Source organism: the organism of the source record quoted next, unplaced genomic scaffold, assembly GCF_019419815.1.
Source record: "Pyrus x bretschneideri cultivar Hongxiangsu unplaced genomic scaffold, Pyrus_bretschneideri_v1 Contig18, whole genome shotgun sequence".
Classification (NCBI taxonomy): Eukaryota; Viridiplantae; Streptophyta; class Magnoliopsida; order Rosales; family Rosaceae; genus Pyrus; species Pyrus x bretschneideri.
Genome location: NW_025999479.1, coordinates 5,582,578 through 5,589,247, shown reverse-complemented (window position 1 = coordinate 5,589,247; position 6,670 = coordinate 5,582,578). Strand labels below are relative to the sequence as shown.

The following is a 6,670-nucleotide window of genomic DNA, read 5'->3' as shown; positions in this document are numbered from 1 at the left end:
CTCAGAAAGTAAAACCAACCCTTCTAGTATGGACTCTATATATTGATGGCTCATCCAACCAATAGGGTTGTGAAGCAGGGCTAGTCCTTACTACGCCTGAAAAAGTTGCAATGGAATATGGTCTACGCTTCAAATTCAAGGCATCAAACAATGAGGCCTAGTATAAAGCCCTTATGGCAGGCTTACGTTTGGCCAAACACCTTAGAGTTAAACAGCTTAATATCTTCAGCGACTCTCAGTTAGTGGTTAACCTAAGTCACGAACAACTTTGATGATAAGGATAGCTCCATGATAGCATATCTTGCTCAAGCACTTCCATTACCAGATCACTCAAGTCATTCGAGCGGTAAACAGTCATGCAAACGCCTTGGTTCTCCTTGCTCAGCAATGGAAGACTAGATTAGAAGAAACATTCATGTCGAGTTTTTGGTAGCACCAAGCACCATGGCCATGTAAGTGTGCAACTTACAACAAAGGGATAGTTGGATCACCCCGATTTATAAATTCCTTGCTCATAGCACCATCCCAGATGATAAAGTCCAAGCTAAGAAAATTCGATACAAGTCCATCCGCTACCTGAACATCAATGACTAACTCTACAAACGAGGTTTTACCCTACCATACTTGAGGTGTCTTACACCTGCTAAGGGGAAAATTGTCATTTGAGAGATACATGAGAGAGTCTGCAGAGATCATGCTGGATCTCGGTCCCTAGCACACAAGGCTTTTCGCCAGGGATATTATTGGCCAACACTTCACCAAGACGCCATCAAAATATCTCACTCATGTGACAAATGTCAACGCTACGTAACTATTCTTCACTCCCCTAGTAAGCCTCTCACTCCTATGATCAGCCATTGGCCCTTCGCCTAGTGGAGACGTGATTTGATCAACCCAATGTTTATGGGGAAATGCAAGGTTAGTTATGCGATCATTACAATTAACTACTTCACAAAGTGGGCTGAAGTTGAACCCTTAGCAACCATTATTGAGGCAAAGATAGAAAACTTTGTATGGAAGAACATCATTTGCAGATTTGACATTCCTAATGCAATTGTCACTGACAATAGGTGATAGTTTGACAATAAGAAGTTCAAGATTTTCTGCCCTAAGTTCAACATCAACTTATGTTTCGCCTCCCCAGCCCATCCTCAGGTAATGGACAAGTTGAGGCCATCAACAAGATAATCAAGCTCACCTTGAATACCAGCTTGGACAAGGCTAAAGGTTGTTGGCCAGAACTTGTACCCCAGGTTTTTTGGTCATACCGAATTTTGTATCGAACTTCAACATGAGAAACTCCATTCTCACTTGCCTTTGGTATAGAGGCAGTTGTCCCAGTTGAGCTTAAGCAAGCAACATACCAAGTTAAGAACTACATGCAAAGTGAAAATGACAAATAACTCACCCTCAATTTGGATCTAGTCGAGGAACATAGGGACCAGGTTCATTACAATCAGCGCATCTCCAACTACTATGACTCTAGGGTCAAACCTCGCTCTTTCAAAGTGATGGACTAGGTATTGAAGAAAAGACTACTCTGTGACAGAGTTATAAGCGAAGGCACACTCAGTCCAAACTAGGATTAACCATTTGAAGATGTTGGCATCAGTCGTCCTGGTTCCTACAAACTCAAAAGTTCCGATGGCAAGACCATTGGCCATCTATAGAACGCTGATTACCTGAAGTACTATTACAAGTAGACTCACATTATGCAAGTGATGAGCTATAGTCGTTCAACATCTTTTGTAATAAAGGCCATCCAACATGAACTCAATAAAGAGGTGATTCAAACAACTTGGTCCTAACTCTTTTACATTCCTAACACTGAAACACTTGGTCTCACCCTGACCTAATAAAATCCGAACTCAAAACCTCAACTTAAATGACACCGCATACTCGAGTTTAAAGCTTTAACATGAATGCTTTTAACGTGAAATAAAGCCTAAGTATATGTCAACAAGACTACACAAATAAACAAAAATCTTCAAATTGTATTCATTCAATTATACCCAAGTCATAGATTATATCCAAATAGGAAATCTATTCGAACATAGCCAAGCATTCATAAATGATAGTTCAAATACTTGGCACTTAACATCAAAATAAATGGAGCAATGTCGTAAACATCCATAAACAAAAAGCCCTTAGGCAGCTAACTTAACAAATGGCATACATACAACAAACTAGTACATGTAGGAAGTGAAGGCACTACGAATCATCGTCATCTAAGGTCGAACTCTCGATAATATCATGTTATGTCTTACCTCCATCGTCATCACCGACATCCTCGGCATCTCTAGGACCATCTTCACCCTGCTGAGTCTGCTCATCAGCACTGGTGCCATCCTCAGACTCCTTATCACTACTAGGATTGAGTTCAAGGATGAAAGGGTTCACCCTTTCATCGATGTTCCTTCATCTCCTCATGGTACTTGTCGATAATGCCTCCGCAATCGTATCGCTCAAGGAGTGCCATTCGTTTCCTTTTCTTAAGCCAAATCTCTCGGGTGTAGTAGAGGCCTAATGACATAGCGGAAAGCCTGAGAATGTAAGAACTCTCGCACGGTAGCTTCTCTTTCAGTTGGAAGGCTCTTTTTCAGCTCAGAAACCTTAGCCAAGGCACTATCTTGCTTCTCTCTAACCTTGGAAGCCTCAAGGATAGTTGCCTCCAATTGCTTTTTGAGCCGCAAGTTTTCATCATTTCGCCTCTTCAACCTCTCTAAGGTTTGGTCCTTGAGCTAGACAGCCTCAATCCAAGCATTGCTCTTCTTCCTGGCGTCATCCACAAGCTACTTGTTCTCTTAAAACTTTGCCTTGTATCGCTCGACCTCTCGTAGCCTATCATCGTACTCAATCATAACTTACATGACAAGATGAGTGTTAGTGCTAAAGGAAAACGAAGACGAAAGAAAAGGAAGAGAAACTAAAGAAATGACAAAGTAACACTTACATAAGCAGATAGCCTCATCATCCGGTCACGATCCGATTCGTTCTCGGCTAGTGGCCCATCGAACTCGTCAACAGTGGCTCGACGCCCTGCAAGGTAATTGTTAACGTACCTAAAGTTATTTGGCTGCATGGCAACCTTTAAGTCTTTCCAGGGGATGTTACCAGCCTCTTCCTTATACTTCCTCTTACGGTTGGAGCTAGGGTTACCATCTTAGCCAGCGTGCTCCATGACTGGAGGAAAGATGAAATCGATGTTAGGAGGAGGAAGCAACAATCGCTTTTCCTCCCTTCCAACTATATAAGCAGCATATTTGATGGCCTTAGCTTCAGCCTTCTTGGAGGCAGCAATCTTGAGGACCTCTTCTCAGTCTAGAGATTGGCTTCACCCTATGCTTGCGAGCTCCCTTATGAAACAGAATGTCGTCTACAGAAACTAACATGGTTGCTTTCCCTTTCTTGGTGCCAATCTTCCATTTCTTGGTGCTAGTTTCCCTTTTCTTGCTCACCTTCTCCACTAAACAAGGAAAATCAAAGTAAGGAATACAACTTTGTTTAAAGAAAGACAACTTTATATAAAAAAAGAGGGCAAACGTAGGATATGGCTTACTCGCTCGTCTCTGGGACTCAGACATTAGGGGCTAGAAACTGTATTTTTAAAACAAAGGTCGTAGCTTGCCCAAGTGTTTATTCTATTTTGGCACCCTCAACACCTTCTCTACATCGGCAAGCTCTTGTCCAGACAATTTGATGGTGCCTTGTGTCACTGCATGAAATAAAATGTTAGAAGCAAGTAGAAATCACAACAAATAGCAAAGCATACGAACAATGGATACATTACAACCTACGGTCTGGAAGTGGGTAGGAACACGTCGCTCAAGTGTGATACCCTTAGCATGATCCCAATCCTTATAAAGAAAGCACCAAAGGTTTTTTCAAGTGCAATACGCCTTTTTTTTACCAAGGACAATACACTCTCTCTTGCTTCGACATGCACACTCGGCATAGCCAATGCCTGACTTCACCAGACGCATCTTATAGCAGCAGCGCCACTGATGGAAGGAAGGCTCACCTAATCCACACTCCATCCAAATAATATAAAACTTGACCAAGGTATCCCAAAAACCAGGATTGAGTTGTCCAGGTGCATATCCAATGAGAGATAACACATTTTGCAACCATGGGTGCAAAGGTAGTTTCACCCCTAACGTCACTAGTATCTGGGTGTAGAACATGACATAACCCTTTGGCAGCTTAGTGGACAATTCTTCATCACACACTAAATGCATTCCTACACTGCTGGGTATGCTACATGACTGCCTTAAGGTCTCAAGCTGCTCTTTACTATCTAACAAGTTTATATCTAAGTGGTTCGCTATGAACTCAGAGTGAAAGATGGGTATGGCATCAAGAGCAACCTTCTCACCCCCTGACACATAGAAGGTAGAACCAATATAGGCTTGTAAACACGAAAATTCCTGAAACAAGAACACGTGTACAAAATATATTTTGTATTAATGATTTTGGGGTTACAATCTCTTTGTAATTTGATCATCTGATTCTATCTTCGTAAGATGTAGGTTTGTGGATGATCTATCTAGGGATGAATAGTTGATGAATGGATCTTCAAGGGCCGTTGGGCTTGATCTTGAAGAATGAGTGTATGGGTTTGTTGATTTTTGTTAATCCAAAGGGTCGTTAGGGCTTGATCTTAGGATGAACAGGTGATGAACGATGAACACTTTCTTCAAGGGCCGTCAGGGCTTGATTTCAAAGGTTGAGGGAAGTTTCTTCAAGGGTCATTGGGGCTTGATCTTGAAGGAGGATTTGACGAAGAACGAAGTGGGTTTTACTGATCCTTCGGGATTTGCTTGAGAGCTTTAGAGTTTCAAAGCTTCAAGGTTTTTGTGTGATGTAAATTCCTCTTTTTTCTCTTAATAGAGAAGCCTATTTATATGCTTTGAGAGTGAATCACCATCATCCATTTTTTTGGTGAAGTGAGTGGATCTTGTAGGTGAAATAAATGGAGTTGGTAGGTGAAGTAAGTGTGTGATGTAGGTGAAATAAGTGTGTGAAGTTGGAGAAGTAAGTGGAAGTTCTAGGTGAAATGAATAAAGGTTGTAGTTTTAATACATTGGTCAACATTTATTTCACTGAAATTTCAATATCTACAAGGCTAAGGTTACATCCCTAGACCTACACTGCTCACTTATCCCTTCATCGGAAGCTTTGAGAGAAAGAAATGGAATGCATGTTCGATGATCGTGAAGGTCATCCAATGTTTCTTCTTCACAAGACTCTAACAAAGACCCTAAAGACTCAGATATTGCAGGCTCAAACCTAGAGCTAGAGCTAGGGGAGCCCTCATCACTAGGACCTCCAGGCTCTAACATCTACAACAAACAAAAACAAACTCTATCACTATGTGAAGGATCGAAACCTAAAAGGTTACTAGAGCATGAGGAAAGCACAACCAGTTCATCATGTTCTTAGCCAAAATGCATAGAAACTCAAAAATTCAACAAGAATGAAAGCATTTGATCTAATCAAGAAGACAACCAACCTAAAGATAGTATTAAGCACTGTCGAAATCCCTCTCAACTAGAGAGCATTCTATCTTAAAAAAAATCACCACAAAAGGAGCAAATGAAATCAATGTAAGAAGTGGAAGCTCATTCTTCTTATATAGTTCAACATAGGCAAAGAAATTCAGACTCAACCCATGAGAAAGCCCCACATGTGTAGCCTTGAGACTTCCACACAAGCTAGGAAAATTCAAAATAAAAGAAATAATTAAAAAAAAAACCAAAAATTAATTAATCAATTACTTATTATTTAATTAATCATTAATTGTTAATTACTAATTAATTAATTATTAGTCAACTAATTAATTGATTAATAATCATTAATTAATTTCACACATAGAATGCAACTACAACATGTAAAAGCTTCACATACTTTTGATCAAGATAGTGTAAAGCAAAAATCAATTTATAGGTACCCAACAAAAGCTTCAACACATAAGATGCAACCACATGTAAAAGCTTCAGACACTCTTGATCAAGATAGTGCGAAGCAAAATCAATTTGTGGTGCCCAACGATTAGCTTCAACTATTCAAGCTATGTGCCTAACCTTCACCTACAAGCTTCAACAAAAAAACTTCACCTACAAAGCTTTAACCTAAAAGTTTTACTTACAAGCTTAAACCAAAAAGCTTCACCTCAAAGCTTCAACCTAAAGGCTTCACCCACAAAGCTTCAACCTAAAACTTTCACCTACAAAGCTTCAACCTAAAGGTTTCACCCACAAAACTTCAACCTAAAAGCTTCACCTACAAAGCTTCAACCTAAAAACTTCACCCACAAAACTTCAATCTAAAAACTTCACCCACAAAGCTTCCCCTATAAAGCTTTAATAAAAAAAAAAACTTAAACACTAAAACATGTAAAAGCTTCACACTCTTGATCAAGATAGTGTGAAGCAAAATCAATTTATGATGTCCTAGAAATAGCTTCAACTATTCAAGCTATGTGACCAAACAAAAAACCTACAACCAAAATTTACAATCAACATACCTCCACCCATTAAACCACAAACATAAATTTTCTACTACTAAATTATTCTTCAGACGCAAATTTTAGCCACAAAATTCAGAAAATTCACAAAGCCCAAGAAACTTTTCAATCCGTCCTTTTCTTCTCCATTCAACAAACAAACAT

At 39.7% G+C, this 6,670-nt stretch overlaps 1 long non-coding RNA gene across 1 annotated transcript; it reads right to left on the bottom strand.

The window, feature by feature from the left end:
• Positions 1-2,044: 2,044 nt before the first annotated feature.
• LOC125476154 lies at positions 2,045-3,459 on the bottom strand. Its single transcript, XR_007257470.1, has 2 exons — positions 2,954-3,459; positions 2,045-2,863 (listed from the first exon to the last, which is right to left on the bottom strand). It is a non-coding gene; the product is annotated as an uncharacterized LOC125476154 (long non-coding RNA).
• Between the last annotated feature and the right edge of the window lie 3,211 nt (positions 3,460-6,670).